Source organism: Lynx rufus, unplaced genomic scaffold, assembly GCF_022079265.1.
Source record: "Lynx rufus isolate CCGP_SWC_20201006 ecotype Redwood Valley unplaced genomic scaffold, mLynRuf1.p SCAF_7, whole genome shotgun sequence".
Taxonomy (NCBI): domain Eukaryota; kingdom Metazoa; phylum Chordata; class Mammalia; order Carnivora; family Felidae; genus Lynx; species Lynx rufus.
In genome coordinates this window covers 60,110,220-60,133,933 of record NW_025814889.1, presented here as the reverse complement: position 1 = coordinate 60,133,933, position 23,714 = coordinate 60,110,220, and the positions used below count along the sequence as shown (strand labels likewise).

At 39.7% G+C, this 23,714-nt stretch overlaps 1 long non-coding RNA gene across 1 annotated transcript in view; it reads right to left on the bottom strand.

Annotated features, from left to right (window-relative positions):
- Positions 1-667: 667 nt before the first annotated feature.
- The window catches only part of LOC124502664 (uncharacterized), a 50,142-nt gene continuing 27,095 nt past the window's right edge, over positions 668-23,714 (bottom strand). The window contains exons 2-4 of the long non-coding RNA XR_006959970.1: positions 9,102-9,173; positions 2,037-2,340; positions 668-1,128 (exon numbers count right to left, since the gene is read on the bottom strand). This is a non-coding gene — a long non-coding RNA (uncharacterized LOC124502664). The remainder of the gene's footprint in view (positions 1,129-2,036; positions 2,341-9,101; positions 9,174-23,714) is intronic.

The window sequence follows — 23,714 nt, the reverse complement described above, 5'->3', positions numbered from 1 at the left end:
GTGAGTTGCTATGTCGGAGTTAGTGTTACTGGCCTGAACTATAATTAATCTTCATAGTTTTGCATAAAAATCCTTTTAGAAATTAAAAGCAACTTTGCAGAGATAAGCTTCAAAAATTTAGATTAAGTGGAATAGCAAATGACATGGTTATTTCCACATTGGAAAATTATTTGAAGAAAATAAAAAATAATCGAAATGTAGAACTGTTTTTTTAATCTATTTTTCATAGATACGGCATGAGCACAATATAAAATTCACAGTGTACTTTAAAAAAAATGTTTATTTTTGAGAGGGTCAGGGAGGGACAGAAAGAGAGGCAGACAGAAGATCTGAAGTGGGCTCTTTGCTGACGGCAGCAACTCCAATTTGGGGCCCAAACTCACGAACCATGAAATCATGACTCGAGCTGAAGTCGGGCACTTAACTGACTGAGCCACCCAGGCGCTCCTCATAGTGTACTTTTTTAACCCCCTCACATTGGTTGTCCAACTTCCAGTTTCTCTCCCTTACTGCTACCATAATATTGAGACATATTCTGTGCTTATAAGGCATGCATGTATACAGGACACTGCCTTTTGAAAGAGAAAAAGAGAAAGGACTGCTTTCAATTAATGCATGGTCCCTGAGTGTAAAGTAAAATGACATGAAAAATAAAAGTTAAGTTCTCAAGATTTCATTTATTTCAGGAGGTTGTTTTCCAATTCCATAAATTTCCACAATAAACTTTAAGATTCCAGTGAAATGTCTCTTCTTCTTCCCATTTGTGATGGTCTTCTGTTCCTCACTCTTTCTCTAATCTAAGATTTTACTTCTCCAAAGCCTGCCTGGTTCTTTTGACTAAGTCCATAAGGTGAGCACCACACAGAGCTGCCCTGCTACTTTTGAATGAAGACACTTGCCCATTTGGAGAAGAAAACAAGCTTTCTCCCCTTACTTCATTCCTAGCCAGCACATGAAGGGTAAAGATGATGGGGGCTATTTGTGTTCACTAGAAACAAAGATCTCCAGACACCAGCACCACGATTTGATGATCTCTTCCGTCATCTTCTAAAGGCAGTCCTTGCAAGGTTTTCGTAGAGAACCAAATTCCAGCCATCTTGGAAGTTTGATGCTGTGAATGAGTGTAACCTGTTCAATTACACGTGAAACAGTGTCTGAACTTGCCAATAGGAAGAGGTTTTAAACTTGCTTGCTCTGTCCCTCTGGCAGAGTCTTGGTACCAAGAGTTAAAGGTCTATATTGAGGTCTTTGTCAAGTTTAATCATAAACACAGTTTTTTTAAACCCTAAAAACAAACATTCTTTCATCTTAGGCTTATAAAGTCCTTAAGAAAAAACACAAACTTTGAGTACAAATCACAAAATAATCATTAAACTCATTAAAATACTTTGCTAAAGGGGTGCCTGGGTGGCTCATCAGTGAAGCGTCCGACTTTGGCTCAGGTCATGATCTCACAGTTTGTAGGTTCAATCCCCCTGTTGGGCTCTGTGCTGACAGCTCAGAGTCTGGAGCCTGCTTCGGATTCTGTGTCATCCTCTCTCTCTGTGCCTCCCCTGCTTGCACTCTCTCTCTCAAAAATAAATAAATATTTTAAAAAATTAAAAAAAAATCTTGGCTAAGTATTTCACCAAAAAAAGTTTTTAAAATTACCATATATATATATATATATATATATATATATATAATACAATATAGTAATTATATATATAACTATATATTATATGTAATATATATGACATACATAACTATATATAGTTAACTAGCAACTAGTTAATATGACTAACAATTAAGATGTGTCAAAAAATGCTGTATTCTATTAAATTAGAATGTTGAATTATTTTTCTTCTCAGACTGGTTTCCTCATAGTAGATTGTTATTTATCAGCCTTTAAAAATAGTTTAATTTTCTTAGTGCTTTCAGACACCTACATATAAATTATTAAAGGGATCAAGTTGGAAAATTTTTGCCCTATTTATTTTTAGTATCTATAAAGAAACAATGCTGAGCAGATAAGTAAGAGCTACTTAGATGCTTACCTGAAATTGACTCGTTTTCCCTTGGAAGGCATATGGAGAAATTGGATGATTATCCAATAATAGCAACTGCATCTGGCATGCCATGAAGAACTCAGATCTCTTCATATGAAGGGTGCCCAGTCACAGTCAGCATATTCATGGACACAGATGTCACAACCGGCACAAGATTTGGTATCACTGAAACTCTTCTGACCCAACCGAGGAACAAATGGGTACCGGCATTGTTTTCCACACCTTTCTTGCTGGTATCCATTGCCTTGGTATAGTTAACTCCAGTTGGGTAACTGGATTTCACTGTACTGAACTTCAGACCATTGCAAAACAAAAGCAGCAACATTGGAGTTCAACCCATGTGTACTTCTTGGGAAGGGGGAAATAGATTTTATCTATCTTCAGAGAAATATTTAAGGTTTAGAATCGCTTTGTTTTTATATATCATTCACATCAATTAGTGGAGAATTGAAATAAAAATTCTACTATCTCAAAACATTGACTGCTCTGTGGTGACTGTCAGAGGAGTAAGAGAGGGAGACTACTGACGCATTCTGATGTAGCATTCACTTTGCACTGCTTCCTGTCATGACCTCCATCCAGCTCTGCCCTAAGATTAATACGGGACTCTTAAAAGAATGAATTAATGTAACAATACAGTAAAAACAAAACAAAACAGAAACACAAAACAACAACAACAACAAAAAGCCCTTTTCAGAGTCAGCTTTATCCCATTTTCATCCCTGTAATAGACACCAGCATCTCTGTTCCTCTTTTGGTCATAACACTCTCCCTTTGGGAAAATTTCCCTCTCCCACCTTATGATGATCTGATACAGCTGTCAATCACAGTGACTCAGCTCTGTGGCCAGAGGGGTGAGCGACTGACTCAGGCTTGGTCAATCATGATACTCAGTGCCTCTTGCCACAGGGAAAGACCAGGTTTGGGTAGGAGACCTGGGCTCGGTTTACCAGAATCTTTTCCTGTTTTCTGGGATTTTATACGGAAATGCTGAGACATAAAATCTCTCACTTTACTCTAGAGTTGCTATGTCAACCTTCAGCTACCTACCCTACTCCTTCCACTCCCCCTCCCTCTCAATCCTCTCTAAGCACCCCAGCCCAGCTCAGAACAGCTCAGTTGTATACAGGCACTCTTGAAAATGTCAAATAATCCATGGTGAAAGCCACCAATTTATTCCTTTTCGGTTCCTATATCTATTCTGTGCTAATGGATTGCTGTTTATAGCATTTCTTTATTATGGTGAGCACAATGCCAGTAGAGGGTAAGGGAGAGACACTGCAGGAAGAAGGAGGCTTCTGGTGTCAGTGCGCTATGATTTTCTTTGTTAAACTCCTGCTTAAAGGTGCATCAATGTTGTGTAGAGGGGAATATCTGGAGACACTCTGCACCAGCCATACACCATCCCTTGGTGATCTTGCAGTGAGGTCCAGGCCAAATTGACCACTTCACGACTCTTTGACATCAATGCTGGATTGTTCCAGACCTCCTGTCAGCAGTGGCAGCTGGACTCTCTCTGTGCACCATCCGACCAGCCTTGGCTCATCTGTGCCCTAGAGGGTTGTTGCCCACAGCCTAGTAGCTGTGGACCAGCTTTGGCTCAGGCAACCCAGCAAACTTCCCTGCTATTCCATGGGGGTAACCATACCTTCTCTAATGAGGTCTACAACCCAGGCTTGGGGAGTGGGCCTTCCTCCAAGTTTTCCCTTCCTTGGACACTCTCCAACAGCCTACTTATCCTTTTGAGTTCTCTTTACATCTTTTTTTTTTAAACTTAGTTTTTAACTTATTACTTTTTATTTTCTTAGAGAGAGAGCATGCGAAGACAAGAGGGAGAGAAGGGTGGAGGGAGAGAGAGAGAGGGAGAATCTCAAGCAGGCTCCATGCTCAGCGAGGAGCCCAACAGAAGGCTTGATTCCAGGCCCCTGAGGTCACGACCTGAGCCAAATCAAGAATTGGACACTCAACCAACTGAGTCACCCAGACTCCCCTCTTTTTACATCTTTTAAAGTAGTTACTCTCCTATTCTAGTTTAATAATAACTCTTTATATATAACCTCCTCTGTTCAAATTAGTGTGTTTTCTATTTCCCGATTAGATCCAGACTGATTAACCTGTACTTTGTTTTTTAATTTTTACTAAATCCAGTTGATTTTTTTTAAAAGTAAGCTTTATACCCAACATGGGGCTTGAACTCACAACCCCGAGATCAAGAGTTGCATGCTATACTGACTGAGCCAGGCAGGCATTCCCTAGCCTGTTACTCTTTTTTTTTTTTTTTTAAATTTTTTTAATGTTTATTTATTTTTGAGAGAAAGGGCCAAGTGTGTGCAGGGGAGGGGCAGAGAGAGAGAGAGGGAGATACAAAATCTGAAGCAGGCCCCAACCCCAAGCTGTCAGCAGAGCCTGAAGTGAAGCTCGAACTCACGAACTGTGAGATCATGACCTGAGCCCAGGCTCAACCGACTGAGACACCCAGGTGCCCCTAGCCAGTTATTCTTAGTACTACTTTTAGTTTCTGCGATTGGTTTGGCTCTTTTTTTTTTTTTTACCTCTACTTTGTTAATGTTTATATTATTATTCTACCTGTGTAAAATGGGAGAAACAATGCCTGCCCTACGTGTTATCATGCATAAGAGAGAGTTTGTAAATTATAAAGTGATATTTTATGTTTGTTCTGTTTATTATCTAACAGTGCTTCTTTATCTTCCTGGATTTTCTTTCTCCTCACCCTCTGTCTGAACATTTTTAGGAGTTCTTAACTTTTGCCTTCCCCCTATACCCTTGCTTCCTATAGCTTCATCTCGATCTGCTGGAACTCTGGGTGCATATCTCCATTAATACCACCAGTTATTCTCCACTGTCTAGATGCTGGAAGATAATGTCCTAAATGTTAAATTTGACATTCAAGGCCTCGTTCATTCAACATACACGAAGGCCCATAATATGCAAGGCACTGTTCCAGATGCTGGACATACAGAAGTAAATAAGGTAGACAAAATGCCTAATTTATGGAGTTCATATTCTACAATTTCACCATAATCTATCCTTTCAGACTTATCTCCCTTCCTTAACTTGTGCCCCACAGGAATGTGAACATCTCATGGTTAATTTCCTGTCCCTCTATCAAGTATCATACTTGAAATGATTTCCATCTTCTCTGTCCATCCAAACCCTATGCTTTCTTCAAGACCAGTTTAAACCTATCCATGAGTCACTAGACACTTCTTATAATAGTTCACGACTTTTCCCCATAGCAACTTATCTGAGAGATCAAATATGTTCTTTTGTAACAGTGGCTCAGTATGCATCTATTCTCAATGGGTGAAGAAAGAGTTTGTACCAGAACCTCAGCATATGGATGTGGGGACCTGTATAATCTGAAGAATCTCCTTAGCCATAGAGGAATATAACTCCTTTCCAAAGGAGAATGACTGGTCTAACCTTATGCTTCTCCATTAAATGTGTGCTGTTTTTAAACCATTTTCATTATTCAAATTCTTTTCTTTTAATTTTATTTTCTTTAATTTACATTCAAATTAGTTAGCATATAGTGCAACAATGATTTCAGGAGTAGATTCCTTAGTGCCTCTTACGTATTTAGCCCATCCCTCCTCCCACAACCCCTCCAGTAACCCTCAGTTTGTTCTCCATATTTATGAGTCTCTTGTGCTTTGTCTCCCTCCCTGTTTTTATATTATTTTTGCTTCCCTTCCCTTATGTTCATCTGTTTTGTCTCTTAAAGTCCTCATATGAATGAAGTCATATGATATTTGTCTTTCTCTGACTGACTCATTTCACTTAGCATAATACCCTCCAGTTCCATTGGCGTAGTTTCAAATGGCAAGATTTCATTGTTTTTGATTGCCAAGTAATACTCCATTGTATATATATATACCGCTTCTTCTTTATCCATTCATCCATCAATGGACATTTGGGCTCTTTCCATACTTTGGCTATTGTCCATAGTGCTGCTATAAACATTAGGGTGCATGTGTCCCTTCAAAACAGGACACCTGTATCCCTTGGATAAATACCTAGTAGTGCAATTGCTGGGTCGTAGGGTAGTTCTATTTTTAGTTTTTTGAGGAATCTTTATACTGTTTTCCAGAGTGGCTGTACCAGCTTGCATTCCCACCAACAATACAAAAAAGAACCTCTTTCTCTGCATCCTCCCCAACATCTGTTGTTGCCTGAGTTGTTAATGTGAGCCATTCTGAGAGGTATGAGGTGGTATCTCATTGTGGTTTTGATTTGTGTTTCCCTGATGATGAGTGAAGTTGAGCATTTTTTCATGTGTCCTTTGGCCATCTGGATGTCTTCTTTGGAGAAGTGTCTATTCATGTCTTTTGCCCATTTCTTCACTGGATTATTTGTTTTTTGGATGTTGAGTTTGATAAGTTCTTTATAGATTTTGGATACTAACCCTTTATCTGATATGTTGTTTGCAAATATCTTCTCCCACTCCATTGGTTGCCTTTTAGTTTTGCTGATTGTTTCCTTTGCTGTGCAGAAGCTTTTTATTTTGATGAGGTCCCAGTAGTTTATTTTTGCTTTGTTTCCCTTGCCTCTGGAGATGTGTTGAGTAAGAAGTTCCTGTGGCCAATATCAAAGAGGTTTTTGCCTGCTTTCTCCTCGAGGATTTTGATGGCTTCCTGTCTTACATTGAGGTCTTTCATCCATTTTGAGTTTATTTTTGTGTATGGTGTAAGAAAGTGGTCCAGGTTCATTCTTCTGCATGTCGCTGTCCTGTTTCCCCAGCACCACTTGCTGAAGAGACTGTCTTTATTCCATTGGATATGCTCTCCTGCTTTGTCAAAGATTAGTTGCCCATACATTTTGTAGGTCCATTTCTGCATTCTCTATTTTTTTCCATTGATCTGAGTGTCTGTTCTTGTGCCAGTACCATACTGTCTTGATGATTACAGCTTTGCAGTATAGCTTGAAGCCTGGGATTGTGATGACTCCTGCTTTGGTTTTCTTTTTCAAGAGTGCTTTGGCTATTCGGGGTCTTTTCTGGTTCCATACAAATTTTAGGATTAATTGTTTTAGCTCTGTGAAGAATGCTGGTGTTATTTTGATAGGGATTGCATTGAATATGTAGATCACTTTGGGTAGTATTGACATTTGAACAATATTTGTTCTTCCTATTCAGGAGCATGGAATCTTTTTCCATTTTTTTATGCCTTCCTCAATTTCTTTCATAAGCCTTCTATAGTTTTCAGTGTATAGATTTTTCACCTCTTTGGTTAGATTTATTCCTAGGTATTTTATGGTTTTTGGTGCAACTGTAAATGGGATTGATTCCTTGATTTCTCTTTCTGTTGCTTCATTGTCAGTGTATAGGAATGCAACCAATTTCTGTGCATTGATTTTATATCCTGCCACTTTGCTGAAGTCATGAATCAATTCTAGCAGTTTTTTGGTGGAATCTTTTGGGCTTTCCATATAGAATATCATGTCATCTGCGATGAGTGAAAGTTTGACTTCCTCCTGGCTGATTTGGATGCCTTTTATTTCTTTGTGTTGTCTGATTGCAGAGGCTAAGACTTCCAAGACTATGTTGAATAACAGTGGTGAGAGTGGACATCTCTGTCTTGTTCCTGACCTTAGGGGGAAAGCTCTCAGTTTTTCCCCATTGAGAATGATAATAGTGTTGGGTTGTTCATATAAGGCTTTTATGATCTTGAGGTTTGATCGTTCTACCCCTACTTTCTTGAGGGTTTTTATCAAGAAACGATGCTGTATTTTGTCAAATGCTTTCTCTGCATCTGTTGAGAGGATCATATGGTTCTTGTCCTTTCTTTTATTGATGTGATGAATCACATTAATTGTTTTGCGGATATTGAACCAGCCCTGCCTCCCAGGTATAAATCCGACTTGGTCGTGGTGAATAATTTTTTTAATGTATTGTTGGAGCCAGTTGGCTAATATCTTGTTGAGGATTTTTGCATCCGTGTTCATCAGGGAAATTGGTTTATAGTTCTCCTTTTTAGTGGGGTTTCTGTCTGGTTTTGGAATCGAGGTAATGCTGGCTTCATAGAAAGAGTTTGGAAGTTTTCCTTCCATTTCTATTTTTTGGAACAGCTTCAAGAGAACAGGTGTTAACTCTTCCTTAAATGTTTGGTAGAATTCCCCTGGAATCAGTATTCAAATTCTTTGGCCTCATCTCTTTAAATAAATGGTAATGCATGAGAAAGAAGTCAGTGGGTCTACTACTTCTTGACAGTCGTCCTTGCCCACAATTCATGGTTGTGTGTACAGATGGTCCCCAACTTACGATGGTTTGACTTACGATGGTTCAACTTTATGATGGTTTGAAAGCCATATGCAGTCAGTAGAAACCATACTTTGAGGGGCTCCTGGGTGGCTCAGTTGGTTAAGCGTCAGACTCGTGATTTCAGCTCAGGTGGTGATCACATGATTTATGAGTTTGAGCCCAGCATTGGGGTCTGTGCTGCTGGTGTGGAGCCTGTTTGGGATCCCCTCTCTCCCTCTCTCTCTGCCCTTCCCCTGCTTGTGCGCTATCTCTGTCTCTCTCAAAATAAATAAATAAAACTTAAAAAAAAAAGAAACCATAGTTTGAATTTAGAATCTGGATCTTTTCCCAGGCTATGCAGTGTGACCCTGTCTCATGATTTCAGAAAGCAGCAGCCGCAGGTCCCAGTCATGAGGGTAAACAACTGCTTCACTTATGCAACCACTCATACCTGTACAACCATTTCAGTGCAACACGCAATACATTACATGAGACAGTCAACACTTTATTATGAAATGGGCTTTGTATTAGATGATTTTGCCCAACTGTAGGTTAATGTAAGTGTTCCGATCACGTTTAAGGTGGGCTAGGCTAAGCTATGACGTAAGGCAGGTTAAGTGTATTAAATGCACTTTTGATGTACAATCTTTTCAAGTTACAATGGGTTTGTCAGGTCATAACCCCATTATAAATCAAGGAAAATCTGTATTACACACAGAATGTCAAGAAATGTTGAAATGATTATTGGTTTTATTTATAAATTGCAAATACATATATGTTTATATATTACTCACCTTAACAACTATTGCCAATGCTCTCCATATTTCCTCCAAAGGATTCCTGGGCCCATTCCTTGGTCTTGTGCACTAAATTTCAGAGGAAAAAAATCAAGGTTACACTTGAGTATAAGAGTTAAAGCTATAAAACTTCTAGAGAAAACTTAGGGAACACTTTTATGACCTTGCATTAGGCAAAGAATTTTTAAATAGGATACAAAAAGCACATAATTACTAAAATGGCTAAAAAAATTTAAGTTGACAATACCAAATGCTGACAATGATGTGGCAAAATTGGAACTCTCATACATTGCTCATGGAGTTGCAAAATTGCACAGGCAATTTGAAAAATACACTGATAGTTTCTTACAAAGCTAATCACATACTTACAGAATTTTTCAAGTATATAGCTTATTATTATTATTAGTGGCAATATAATAATACAGAACTCTGAGTTTGAAGCTACCTTAAAGATTAACATGTTGCTTTTCAATAAGACAATCTTACAGTACCTCTTACTGTATTTTTTCTGCATTTAAATTGCCACCTAGCTGTCTCTTTTTCACCTCATTTGTCTCCTGTAAAGCAACATTCCCATTCTTTAAGCCTTTTAGTTACTTATCTTATATCCTCTTTAATTTCTCCTACATTCTTTCAGATGAGGAGAGAAAAAGTCGACACTAAGGAAAGGTTTCATCTTGTCTAAATATAAAAAGACCATTTCAGTAAGATGATTACTAGGGAAAGAATGTAATAAAGTACTAGCAACATGTTTGAAGCTGCTTTTGGAAAATTAGCCACCCCTGCCCTTTCCCCCTGTCTGCTGGGGCTCTGAGGTTCGTCTTTGAACTCCCTGTGAATACAATGATGGTGCCAGGAAGGAATGAAAGGGAATGTGGATCTGGACAAATTGCCATTTGCTTCACTGTAGCATCTTGGAGATAATGACCCAAGAAAGTTAGAATCCATCATTCTGATGAGTCTGGGAAATAGAAATCTCCCTCCAGTCAACAGTTTGTACTCTTCTCGTTAGGTATTTAAAATTGTAATACAGAATAGGTCAGTCAGAGAAAGACAAATATCATATGATTTCATTCCGATGTGGAGTTTAAGAAACAAAACAAATGAGCAAAGGGAGAGAGAGAGACAAACCAAGAAATAGACTCTTTTATTTTTTTAATGTTTATTTATTCTTGAGACAGAGACAGAGTGTGAACGGGGGAGGGGCAGAGAGAGAGGGAGACACAGAATCTGAAACAGGCTCCAGGCTCTGAGCTGTCAGCACAGAGCCTAACGCAGGGCTTGAAGCCACGAACTGTGAGATCATGACCTGAGCCGAAGTCGGGCACTTAACCAACTGAGCCACCCAGGCGCCCCGTCCAAGAAACAGACTCTTAACTACAGAGAACAAACTGATGGCTACCAGAGGGGAGGGGGTGGGGGGATGGGTGAAATTGGTGATGGGGATTAAGGCATGCACTTGATGAGCACCGGATGATGTATGCAATTGTCAAATCACTATATTGTACACCTGAAACAAACATAACACTGTGTGTTAAATATACCAGATTCAAAATTTTTAAAAAATTAGGTTTTACCCAAAGAATGGTAAATGGAAAGTGGTAGAATGTTTTCGAATTGGAGGGAGTTAGATCTGTGTTCTTGTCCCTAATGCAATTAACCAGCTGGGACACCTAGGGAAAATCATTTCGTTCCTCCGGGTTTCAGATTTTCAGTTGTTAAGTGAAGAAGGGTCAGACTCAAAACTCCCTATGGTCCCTTTCAGGTCTTGCATTTCATGAGTTAGAGGTGTCATGAACATTACTAGAGTGAATTGTTCTCCTTTGTGGCAATCTTAAGAGCATTAACAGAAGTAACTACTCTTGCTTACTTGGGTCTCAAGAGGGAAGCACTTCAGTGACTCGAGAGGGTTGACGAGATGGAACACTTCAAATTCCATTTTATCACACACACTCTTAAAGAAATCCTGAAACGGGGCGCCTGGGTGGCTCAGTTGGTTGAGCGACTGACTTTGGCTCAGGTTATGATCTCACAGTCCGTGAGTTCGAGCCCTGGGTCAGGCTCTGTGCTGACAGCTCAGAGTTTGGAGCCTGCTTTGGATTCTTTGTCTCCCTCTTTCTCTACCCCTCCCCAACTCATGCTCTGTCTCTCTGTGTCTCAGAAATAAATAAATAATTAAAAAAATTATATCAAGAAATCTTGAAACAGATTAGTGGATAGCTTGTGAATATGCAATTGGGTCACTTACAAAGCTACTTAAATATGTAGGAACTTTGGTGGGTTTTCTCCCCCCCACCTCTATTTTCTGAAACAAGTGATAGCAATTATAATTTAAGAAAGGTAGGTGTTGCCAGAGTTTAAGATTCTGTATTCTTTTTGGTGAACAAGATGATCAAAGAAGTAAACAATAGGGTCACCTGGGTGGCTTAGTTGGTTAGACATCCAACTTCGGCTCAGGTCATGATCTCACAGTTCATGAGTTCAAGCCCCACATCAGGCTCTGTGCTGACAGCTCAGAGCCTGGAGCTTCAGATTCTGTGTCTCGCTCTTCTCTGCCCCTCCCTCACTCGTGCTCTATCTCTCAAAAATAAATAAACATTAAAAAATTTTTTTAATATTAAAAAAATTAAAAAAAACAGAAGTAAACAATAGAAGATGATCCCATACTTTCAAAATCTTGATCTTAAGGTACTTTTTCCAAAAGAAAAGGACACTTTCTATGCAAGATATAAAAACCATGCCATTACAAAATCTATGGCTAGAGAATTCATGATGTTTTGAACTTCTAAAGTTTAGAGTTTGCTCTTTTTCTTCCCTGAGTACCTCAGCAGCACATACCTGCGTGCAGCATTGCCTAGTAACTGTTTATTTATGGTGACTGTGGGGGTCATTTCTTTTTAGCTTAATTTCAAAACTAGAAAATTCGGAGACAAGACAGTGAATGATTTATTTCATTGATTATCAGTTTGGTTTCCATTGATTTTCAAACTTTCTGTATTCTTACATTTTTGGAGTACCAGCTTTAAGCAGCTGAAGTTTTATTTTTATTTTTTTAAGGTAGGCACCACACCAGGTTTGAGCTCACCACCCTGAGATCAAGAGTCGCATGCTCTCCTGAGTCAGCCAGGTGCCCCTAGATAGCTGGATTTTTAAAAATCTAGTCTGACATTTGCCTTCTTTTAATGGAAAAAATCAATACATTTTCATTTATTATGGTTATTGAAATATTCGGATTATAGCTCTTTGTGTGACCTTTTCTGCCTCCCCTCCTCATATTGTTGCCTTTCAAATTCATGCAGTTTTCCTTTCCTCCTATTTGATTTTTTTCACGTGTACTAACTCAAAAGTAATACACTCTGTGTTTTTTTTTAATATACTCTGTTTTTCATTTTTGTGGTTATTCCGACTATTTTAATGGAATAGTTGTCAGAGTTTAGTTATTCAGTATTTTTACTTCAAAAAAATGCAAAGCCCTTAGAATGTTTTAATTCTGACCACCCCTCACTATTTATAAGTTACTATCACAGTGTTTGAGGCCAATTATTACCACTGACTTTTATTACATTACGACCAATGTTATCAGTTATTACAAACAGTCACTGATGTCCTGATGTCTTTGAGCACCATTTCTTTTGCAACTGAGTCCTTCCTCTGAAACTCCTTCAGTGAGTTCTTTTGGTAGCAAAGTGTTTCAGTTTTTATTTGTCTGAAAATGTATTTTAATTCTCCCTAGTTCTTCAAGGGTATAGACTAATAGATTGACAGCTGTTTTATCAAAGCCTATCAAAGATATTATTCCACTATTTTCTGGCCTCCATCATTGCTGTTGAAAAGTCGGGTGTTGGCCTAATTGGTATTTCATTGTGAGTAATTATTATTCCATTGTGGGTAATGTGTCTTCTCTCTGCATGTCTTTTTATCTTTTGATGTTTGCAGCTGTAACTAGGTACAGACTTTTTTTCCTCTCATTTTGCTTTTTAGTTTGGTTTATTTTTACCAGACCTGTGTCTTTTAACAATTCTGTGAAGTTAGAGAGAGAGAAAGAGAGAAAGAGAGTAAGAGAGAAAGAGAGAGAGAGAGAGAGAGAGAGAGAGAGAGAGAGAGAATCCCAAGCAGGCTCCATGCTCAGCTCAGAGCCCCATGTGGGGCTGAATCCCTTGGCCCTGGGATCATGACCTGAGCTGAAATCAAGAGTGACACGCTCAGCCAACTGAGCCATCCAGGTGCCTCTCTTTTGATCTTTTTATCAATTCAATTTTGACTTCTAGAAATTTTATTTGCTTCCTTTAAAAATCTTTTCGTGCATCTCTAGAGTCTCATGTTCTTTCCTCATATTTTGAGTCTTCACTTCTATTCCTTTAAACATATTAGATATAGTTATTTTATGTTCTGTGCCTGATAGTTCCAACATCAGAAGACTTTTGGGATCTTTTTTCCCTGTTGTTTCTGCCATCTCTTATTCATGGCGCCTTCCTTATATTTTGCAATATTCAACTGAGTTATTCCTTTTCCTTGGATATTTATCTATGCAAATTTTTGAGGCCTGGATTTTATTTTCTTTTGCTAGACGTCTAAGGAACAATATCACCAGTTTGAATAACATTTTTTACTTAACTTTGTTTTTTTGTTTTGTTTTGTTTTGTTTTTTGTATTTTTGGATCACAGTGACAATATGAATTCAGGCTGGAGATCCCAGGGAGAGTCAGTCTGTTACTTGCTGTCAGAGAGTGCTTTGACTTGGTTTAAAGGTCTGAATATTTCTTACTTTCCTGCATCTCAGGAGTTTTAAAAGATATTTTTATCCAACATTTTATTTATTTTATTGGGAGAGTCATTTACAGCATCTAATCTGCCATATGGGATAGTCTGGATATGGAATAGTCTTATAAAATTCCAAGTTGATGCAATTTATTTTTGTCAGTAGCATTTCTTTTTTAAGACGAGGAGCCAAATGACGAAAAAGCCACACAATTTGGACCAAGTTTTGCAGAATGAATAACTGAGAATTTATCACCAGGTAAAAGAGACTGTGGCTCTAACTCTGTGACCTCCATGGCACATAGAATATGACACTCGCCAGCTTTCAGGATTCGCTATCCTTAAGGTCTATAACCATTGACTTTGAAATGTGAAATGTGAGTTTTAAAAGAGACTTGGATGAAATTCCTCATAGTAACTTAATGTTAATAAACAAGTTGTGTTGACTTCAGTGTAAGATCTACTCTGGGAGTGGTTCCTACCTGATATTGGATAGAAAGGAAGGCATAAAGTCCCACTGATGGATGTAATCAGCTGTGCTGTGCTGACCCCCAGAGAAAACATTTCTCTTTGCCTTCTTTTTTTTCCCTTTTGACTTGATCAGTTACCCTGTAGTCAGAAACAGGTATTGTTTTCTGAGAATATTTCTAGAAAATAGTTCACTTAGGAAAGTCTGTGAATAAACTACTCTTAATGCCAATAGCAAGATGGTAAACACCGTGTCCTAGAAAAAGAGAGAGGACTGTATCCTGTTTCTCCCTCCCTGCAACACAATGAAACCTGCTGTAGTAAGAGTTCCTTGACCAAAGGAATTAAAAGAAGGAAGCCCTATACTCAGCTGATGCTTTATGTAGCCAATGTAGATCATGATTTCTTCCAGCTTAAAAATGTTTCATGTCTTTGATTTACTGCAGGCTACTAAAGGAAATTTCCATTATCTCTGACAAAGCAGTAGCTGAATGTGGCCTCCTCACTATAGGGAGGGTAGCTCATGGCCAGTGATGGCACCCTGCCTCCCCCAGGTCCTGATCAGGAAATCTAGAACGCTGGTCAGAGAGACCACTCATGCCGTTCAGAGTGCCGGTATAAAAATCTCACAAGCAGCAAATGGGTGAAGGGGAATGGGAGATACAGCCTTCAGGTTGTGGAATGAATAAGTCATAGGAATAAGAGGCACCGTATAAGGACTATAGTCAATGATATTGTAATAACAATGTATTGGCTAGAGGGTAGCCACCCTTGTGGTGAGCTTAGCATGAAGTCTAAACTTGTGCAATCACTATGTAGTATACCTGAAACTAATGTCACATTGTGCGTCAACTATGCTCAAAGACAAAATCTCAAGTAGCAGCTTATTCACTGACTGAGTTCCCACTGTGGTCTGGCATTGTTGCCACGGATGTGAGAGTGAGCAAAACAATCCCATCTGTGCCATCCGTAGGGACAGTTCACCGTCGTCCTCTGGTGGGGGACAGATGAAAAAAGACAATTCCATTATTAGAGTTTAATGAGGGCCTGCATAGGAGAGGTAGAAACTGCTATCTAAAGTGTCTCTATGTCCACTTTGTTGGTTTCACATTGAGCTTTTCAGCCCGAATTGTAATACATGTCACAACAGAGCATATAAAATGGCACACTGGAAATTATCTCCCTAACATAAAAGAGACATGGATGGTGGGGGAGGGTGGGGTGGGAAAGGGAGCAAGGAATGATGTGATGATGAAAATACTATAATCACTTGACCCTTTTGACCTTTCAGAGAAGTCTTAAATATGTTAATGTCAAGGGAGGCCGCTCAATAAGTGAAACATTGGTACATTTGTCTGACATAAAGTGGGAAAAGGAAGTAAAGAAAACTTTTAGTTTGGAACTAAGGAATCAAATTTTAGTATATTTCCATGTTCACAAAAGTCTTATTTTTAAAATTAATTCCTTATGTAAAGAATATTTTTAAGGCGATGAAAATAACCCTGTATGATATCATAATGCTGAACACATGTAATGCTGAACACATGTCATTTTACATTTGTCCAAACCCAGAGAATATGCAACACCAACAGTGAACCCTAACGTAAATGAGGGACTTTGGGTGACTATGATGTGTCAATATTGGCTCATCAATATAACGAATGCATTGCTCTGAGGTGGGGGGCTGTTGTGATGGGGCACACTATGCATGTGTAGGTGCCGGAAGTATATGTGAAATCTGTACCTCCCTCTCAATTTTGCTGCAAACCTAAAGCTGTTTTAAAAATAAAGTTTTGATTCAAAAAAAGAATACTTTCCATCTTGGATGTGAGCTCTGAGCACCCCCCCTTTATAATACAGCCATGTAAGGAAATATACACTACAGACTAAAAAGCCCATCAATACACAGGCTCCTTAGCACTCAAGAATGTTGGGAGTTTTCTTAGGGATAATAGTTAGGTAAAGCTTAGCAGTCTTGCTGGAGCATTAAGACCATTTTATCTCCTTCAGAAGCCAACCCTGAGTGCTGGCTTATGGCACCAGAGGCCCCCCTACACGCACCTTGTAATTGGGTTCTTGCTGCTTGCCAGTACCTGGACTTCCCTGTGTTCTCTCTGCTTGAGCTCTGGGCATAAAACCAGAGTTTGATAGTTAGGTATTTTGGCGACTGTCTCCCTGGTGACTGTGGTTGGAAATAATCTTTGACCTTTCCTCTATTGTTTATAGTGAAAACCTGACTCCAGGCTTACAAGCTTTCTTCTGCACTTTCCTGGAAAAGCAAGGTTGCCATATTTTCTCTTGGGCCCTGGCCATCTGGCCCACTCACCATGCATTGTTTTCTTGGAGCAGGAGATCAGGGCAACCACCATTCTCCGGAGGGGAAGCAGGTGAAGGGAGGTGGGGGAGTGGGAAAGCTTAGTTAAGGAATATTGTGAGCACAATGCTTGCCAGGATAGCCTGGTATGATGAGAAATCTTTACTTTTTCATATCTTCTACCATATTCTTCTGCTCTGTGTGCCTTTCTCATCACTAGTCCTATCTAAAATTTTGACACTTAATTTCTCTTACTGGGAAAAAAAGTCTGTCTTTAGTTAAAATCATCACATTATTGAGAGACCTAAGTTTCAAGTACCCAGCCCTTTGCTTCACACTGTCAGGTCACAAAGTTAAGTTGTCTTAACAAACGGGACATAAAAGAGGGTTTTCATGAGTCCTAGGAAAATGAAATGTTATTTCTTAGGATACAGACTGTATATGGGATGTTGTGTGCAAACTCTGGGTGCTGGTGATAGTCGATGTGAGTGGAAGTGAGTTAGGCATCAAGGAAAGGAGGGATATTACATAAAAGGACATACTCAGCCTATCTAATACATTTTGCTTAGGGCAAAATTAGCACCCATCACTTAGAATACATTTACCCAGAGGTAATTTTCCTACTTACCAGCAGGGGGGTGTAGCGTATGGTAGTCAGGTGATTGCAGTTTTGTTTTGTTTTTTTTTTTTTAATTTATTTATTTGTTTTGAAAGAGACAGTGTGAGCTAGGTTAGGGGCAGAGAGAGAGGGGAGAGAGAATCCTGAGCAGGCTCCACCCTGTCAGTGCAGAGCTTGACATGGGGTTCGGTCTCACGAACCATGAAATCATGACCTGAGCCAAAATCAAGATTTGGATGCTTAGCTGACTGAGCCGCTCAGGAACCCCAGGTGATTGCATTTTGAAGTCTCCTTGTTAAGTAGGAAAACCAACTGGCTGTTCAGCATTAATTTGGGGACCTTGGTTTTGCACGTAACCTTTGAACAAGATGAAACTTCATGCGGATTTTTATTGGTAGTTTAAATAGCTTGTTAGACTTTTATTTTTTTTTAAAGTAAACTCTACCCCCAAAATGGGGCTTGAACCCATGATCCCAAGATCAAGAGTTGCAAGCTCTACTGACTGAGCCAGCTAGGCACCTCAAGATTTTTATGGTTGTTGTTGATTCCATGACAGGTTCAATTTTCACTAAGTTAAAAAGGTATTCATTCCCAATTCCTTTTTTTTTTTTTTTTTTTCCTGTTTGGTTTCTAGTTGGCTGGTTTCAGTTTTTAAACTTACCTTCAGGCACATTTGTCCAGTCATGTGAAGTTCCAGGTAAGCATGGCTTCTTCCACAGGAATCAAATCTGGCCCTTTTCTGTATCCCTACATCCAAATCCTACTGGTTCTACTTTCAAAATATAATATATTCCTAAATCAAGTATGTCAACATTACCATCTTAGTCCAAAACGCCATACCTATTTCCTAGACCATTGAACTAACCTTGAAACAGGTTTCTTGTCCTTTGCTTCCCACCCACCCAGCTGTCAGGTTGAGCTACTGAGTCTCCAAAGGTTCAAATGATAATTTTTTTTTCAAAGCACTCATCTTGGTGGTCACCTCCCTTCCCCCAATTACTTTTTGCCTTATCTGGATGGTCATCCTTGGGTCATCCCCTGACAAGTGATGCATGGAAACTAGAGATTGCATTATGTAAGAACAAATTGCTGCTGTGGGGTGTAGAGTTATGAAAAGAATATTCTAGTTTATGTTTTTTTGCAAAGGATTTTTGCAAAAGATTTCACCAATAAGGGACTCTCCCCTTAAAAACTTATGCTTCAAAATAAACAAATTCCAGGACAAAAGTTTAAGGTGATCAAAGACTCCCAAGGGTATAAGCAGAAGGTCACATAACTTATGAGGAAGAAGGTCCAGGAATTATCAGGCAAAGATAGACTTGGGGCTATATAAACTAATACGATGACTTCAATAAATATGGTAGCATTAAATACAGGGTCAGGTTGAAAAGAACATTTGTCTTAAAGGAATTTCTTTTCTTCCTCTAGATTTCTTTTTGCAGGCTTCAAGTGCTGTTCCCTTCTCCAGCCGATCTCAAGTATGACTGTATGCATTACATCTATAACTGTAGCAAAATGAATGCCAGTCTGCAAACTCCACTGTGTCAGAAATCTACATTTATTTTTTTTATAATCTAATTTCTGTTTTCAGCCCTCATTCCTCCAATGCAGCAGAAGTTAATCTCTGCTAAATTGGGCTAAACTGAGGATTTCCTACCACCCTTCCTAGAGTTGCCTCTAATTTCTGGAGGATGTTCCAAGTGACAAGAGGTGGGGCATGGGGGATGTCGGTTGGGTTTGAAGCTGGCCTCTGGCCATCATCTGTCCATGCTGGCTGGCATCCATTGTGATGGCCAACAAGGGGAACATAATACCTCCACCCCCTGCGGCTCCCATAGGGACTACACCCTCTTAGCTATCTGTTGGCCACACCTGATGGTCGTTTCTCTTTTAGGCCATTCTTGCTCTTTCCCTTTGATCTGAGAACACACAAACCCATCTGGAGCTTCAGTAATTCCCCCCACTTGAGTGGGTGGGGGAGAAGGGGAGGGGACAGCCCCTGTTCAGAGGCTACATTAGCACTATGCTCTGACTTCTTTCTAGCATGTCTCCTTTCCCCACACCTGGGAAAGCTTTGTGTAATCTTGGGTGAGAACTCATTCTCTAAATTACCAAGTAAACTTCTATATCTTATTTATGCCCTGCATATTTTCCCATTCTCCTTGGGGCCTGAAGTTTGAAGACTTAAAAGCCAAAAGAAATTCATTTTTCCTCTGCTGTTAACCTCTTCTGCCTGGGGGTAACAGAACTCAGAATAATCTATCTGCTGTTTGAAAGAGGGTAAGAATGAAGAAGTGGAGAAAATATTAGGGGAAAACATTGACTAATACTTTAGTATTAGTGGTATCCTACCTCATACTGATCAATTCCCTAAACAGAGGTAGCTGGAATAGCCTCTGAAACAAAGACTAAATGTTTGGATGTATGCTAACTGATACATATAAGCTCTAATAAAATACATAGGAGCTCGTAAGAAAAAATATTATTTGTAACAAATGGAAATTATTGAGGATATAATTAGATTACATGGGGTCCATCTGCTATCATCTGACCTTGGAACCTTAGGTTAATTGCTTTACCTTTTTAAAAAAAAATTTTTAAACGTTTATTTATTTTTGAGAAACACACACACAGAGAGAGGGAGAGGGAGAGAGAGAGAGAGAGAGAGAGAGAGAGAGAGAGAGAGAGAGAGAGAGAGAGAGAGAGAGAATGAGTCAGGGAGGGGCAGAGAGAGAGGGAGACACAGAATCTGAAGCAGGCTCCAGGCTCTGTCAGCACAGAGCCTGATATGGTGCTCAAACTCATGAACCGTGAAATCATGACCTGAACCGAAGTCAGAGGCTTAACTGACTGAGCCACACAGGTGCCCCGATTGCTTCAACTTCTAAGCATGGCTTTTCTCATTTGTAAAGTGGAATAATAACTCTACTTCACAAGTTTTTAGTAAGATTTAAATTACATTAAATAACCAAGATGATGCATGATAGTCACTCAGTAAATGCTTGTTCTTTCATTCATCCATCCATTCGTGTGTTCATCCTTTCTTTCATCAGGTATACATGCCTTACTCCTGTAATAGTAAGGCTATAGACACTGTTAAAAACTTTTTGCAATATGAACAAACACCTGTTGGGTAAAGGGTGTGACTCTGACCTGGCCATTTGTCTTGACCGTAATAGACATATGCCCCAAGTAAGATCAGTGAAGGCAAGCCATAAATTCACTATTCCCACGGATCTGATGCACAATACTCATGACCAGGATCTTCTATTGCCCCTAATGGTTTCTAGTAAATGAGCTTTGTGGAGAAATAGTACCTTTCATGACCAAGAGCCTTTAACTGTGCTATTGTAGACAATAGCATCCCCCTCACCTCTTCTCTAAGTGAGTGTTACCAATGACATTTTCCTGGCTTCACGTAAAGAGTTGAATGGGATAAAATCTTACGCACAGAGCAGAATTCATAACTATTCTTTTTGTTTTAATTGACGTATAGTTTTCATACAATAAAATGAACAGATCTTAAGTATTCAATTCAGTGAGTTTGGCAATTCCATACACCCATTCAGCGACCACCCAAAACAAGAAGTTAACATTTTCATCACCCCCAAAATGACCCTCATGCTCCTTTCTAGTCAATCCCCATTATGGCAGAATTTTTTATTGTAAAATCTCCCAAATGTTCTTAGGGATGTCTTCTACTTAACATTTGTACTCTCACAACTCTCTTCCATTGGAAGTAAACTAATGAGAGGCTTGCATGCATCCTATCAATATTCAGAACTATTCTATGTGGTAGGAACTATTACTTCTTCTATTTTACACATGAGAAAACTGAAGCTTAATGAGATAGAATAATTTACCCAAAGGCCAAACAGCTCTTACTTCCTCAAGGTCTCCACATCTCTTACTCTCAGAGCTGGGACTTGAACTCAGATTGGGCTGATTCTAGAACCTGACTTGTAAATCACTATGCTAAAGAGCAGATCCGTCCTGAGGTGTAGCTAACAATTGCAACTTTCCTGGGTCGGGATTCTGTGCATCAGTTATTTTGACAAAAGGAGAAAAAGTAAGTTGATTTAATACTTTCCATTTCTTTCATGAGATCCTTATAAGCTCTGTTACTCTTTCATTAACTTGTGCCTGCAAGATTTGTACCAGTTGACTGTTAAGAACCATGATAGAGATCATGATGATGATGACGGTTATGAAGGAAAACATTTTTGAACACTATGTGGCAGGTGCTATGTAAAACACTGCCTCTAAATTTCTTGATTTAGTTCTCCTAATGACTTTCAGGGTAGGATCTGTTATTAGCAGTTTTACAAACTAAAAATTTGCAGCTTAGAGAGCCTGAGTGACTTTGCCCAGTCCTGCACAGTGAGAAAGGGGTAGAGCTCACTCTGAATCTTGTCAGGCTGGCCTGAATGCCTGTATCTCATCCACTGCTGAAAACAGCCTGTTAATCCTCTATGTATGCCCTCAGTCTTGTTAATAAAGAATGGTCTTGGTTCCTGCCTGAACTGGATTTCACCAGTATAAATATGTGAGTGTGAACTCTGCCAGCTGGCTCGCTTTTAGATAAGAGCCTGTTAGTCCCAAACACTTAGCTCCACCTGTCTTCAGAAACTTGGAAAACAGCTGGCCCTTGGCCAAATTGTGAGGTAGATGAAATTTGTCTTAGGCATTTGATCCTCCTCTGCACTCTGCCCATCCCCTCTGAGTATCCTGTCAAACAAAGACTCTTCTTTCAATTCCTGGAGCCCAAGTCTTCCCAGAATTACTGAGTCCTTCAGCCTCTGTCTGTTAATGTGTTCAGACCCTCTGATACGCCTCTGACTCCTCCCCTGCCCCAGCCTGTTGATTTTCCCGTCCGTAGCTGAACAAATTTTATTCAAGTTTTCCCACCCAAGCCTGTGCTAATGTCCTCCTGGAGGGTTGGTGAAGGACCTCCAGATGCCTGAGGCTTTCTAGAGCTAGGTCCCCTATTTATTTTGGCAACCTCGGTGGTGTGGCTCCCAGGACTGATTGGAAAGGAAGACAAGGCAGCTTTAGTGGTAACAACAGCCAATCATATAGCATTGAATCTAAATACTTAATATGTTGTAATTTATTTAATCCTTACAAGAGTCCTATGAGGTCTTAGTCAAGGCTCCAGCAAGAAAGAGGAGGCACACACAGATGGAATTCTGAAGAGAATTGAAAGCAGAAACTATTTGCAGATGTGTAGGCAGATTTAAGGGAATCAGTCAGGGATATTGAAGCACCCAGCAAACTAGCTGCCTTCAGAAGCTGTTCCCACTCACAGGCTGAAAAGGGGAGCAAGGAAATGGTGTAACTAGGGCCTGATGAGGAGCTATTCTAGGAAGAGCTATTTTGAGAAACCGTCTGCAGTCATGGAGAGATGTGGCCAGAGCCTTGGTGGTGTGACCAAGGTGGTGTGGCCTTGGTGGCCATCTCTTGGGGTGAGATGGCAGGTGAAGTGAATAGTTTGGGGTCGATGAGGTGTTGAGGGAACAAACACTCTAATGTTCCCTTCCATCTTCCAATTTCCCTGTGGCTGAAACAACTAGAAGCCTGACATCAAGGGAACCTCAGTGATATAGGATTGAAGTATCAGTCACCATGGGGCTCAGTATGGGTCAAAAGGACAGAGAATAACCAGTCCATGAAGAAGCTGTGGCACAGAGAGATTAAGCAACCTGTCTTAAGTCACACATTAGGAAGTGGCAGAACCAGGATCTGAACTGAGGTTGTCACATCTGGTCTGGTGTGGAGGGGTTCTCCCACACTTACATAGTGTCTTACAGTTTTCCCAAATGCCTCCGGGAAAGAAAGATTTTAGAAGGCTTATGCAGAAGTTATTTTGGAGCAGGTACCCCAATCATATTATTCCTACTGAATTGGGATCAATTCTAGGATCAGGCATTTGGTACTCAATAATGGATGGCACTGTTGGAATGAATCTGGGCCAACCATGGAAACTCACATGGGTCTTATGTCACTGGCCACAGAGAGGAGCCCCTATTACAGAGAAAAAGTTCCATTCATCTGTTCAAAATGTCCCTGTACACAACAGACCTCTGGAAGAAATGACTTCATGACAGATACAGGTAACACTAGTAGGCCTTGACCAGTTCAATGGGTTAATGACAACTAACATGGTCAAGTTTATGAAACAGAAAGATCATGAAATAGTAAGTTTGTCAGAAAACCGCTGATAAGATGGGGAGAATCATTCTGCCTCAACATAGGAGAAACTGAGACTTGTGGTTTCTGTGTGAGAGAAGCCAGTACTCAATTTGACCTTCTGAAAAAAAAAAAAAAAAGAAAGAAAGAAAAAGCCACCCACCTGGGTTGAACCCAATCAAGGCAGACCAAATGATAGAAAATACAATCATCGTGTGGAGACATTTCCTGTGAAATGAGAGGACGAGGTATGGAAAAGCAC